This window comes from Octopus bimaculoides, chromosome 21, assembly GCF_001194135.2.
Source record: "Octopus bimaculoides isolate UCB-OBI-ISO-001 chromosome 21, ASM119413v2, whole genome shotgun sequence".
In the NCBI taxonomy this organism is placed as follows: Eukaryota; Metazoa; Mollusca; class Cephalopoda; order Octopoda; family Octopodidae; genus Octopus; species Octopus bimaculoides.
This window is the reverse complement of record NC_069001.1, coordinates 32269600-32270719: the sequence shown is the minus strand read 5'-3', so window position 1 is coordinate 32270719 and position 1120 is coordinate 32269600.

The following is a 1120-nucleotide window of genomic DNA, read 5'->3' as shown; positions in this document are numbered from 1 at the left end:
TCCTTTTAATCCTTTGTATTGAAGAGCATAGACTCAAAACGTCAGACTTTTCCAGGCATCTTCCACAAATAAATCAAACCAAAAAAATCACATTATTTGTTTTTTTCTTTAATTTCATTTCTGTTGTTGATATCAAAACTAATACTTTTGTTTTTATTATCTCCATGTTGAAAGCCTTTAATTAGTATTCATAGAGAAATATTACACAAATATAATGATGGTTATTGTGTTACTGCCAAAAGGAAGCAACTGTTTCAGCAATATTGCCATACAGATTATTTGGACAGAGAGGCAAGAAATGATTTATGCCAGAGCTATAAAAGTGATAGTTACAATATTAATAACAATATTGGGATGGTGAGCTGGCAGAATTGTTCATGTGGGTAGAACTCAGCACTTCTAGAACTTTTGCTGATATGGGCAGGTCTTCTCAAAAACCTCATATCACCAGACATCTGAGTCCATTGTCATTTCCTCTGTGAGGCCCAACATCCTGAGATCAGTCCTCACTTGATCCCATGTCTTCCTCCAGCTGTTTTCATTCATACACATCACATGTCCAAACCAACGTAGCTTTCTCTCTTGCATACTGCATTTGATTCCTCTTGTGCCCAACTTTTCTCTCAACACATTTGCACGTTGTTGTACATGCAACTGATATTGCACATCCAACGGAGCATATCACCTTCATTTCTCTCTGGTCTATGCATGTCTTCTGCATTCAGAGCCCATGTCTCACTACTATGGAATAAAGCCGTTTGTACGCAAGCATCATACAGTCTACCTTTCACTCTGAGAGAGAATCGTTTTGTTACCAACAGAGGTAACAGCTCTCTGAACCTCCATCCTATTATTGTTATAGAAACAATACTTTCAGAGCATCCTCCACCACGGCTAATTTTGTCATCTAGGTAACAGAAAATATCTACAACCTCAAGAGAGTCTAAGTCCTGCATGCCCTTAGAGCTTATTGTTCCTGCATATCTATATATAAAGACAACTTTATCTGTTAATCTACCTGTGATTCCACTGCACTTCTTATGTGCCCATAGCTTACACTGGGTGCAGCAAATGGAATTACTCTCAACTCCTTTCCTACTTACTGAGCAGGGCCATTTAC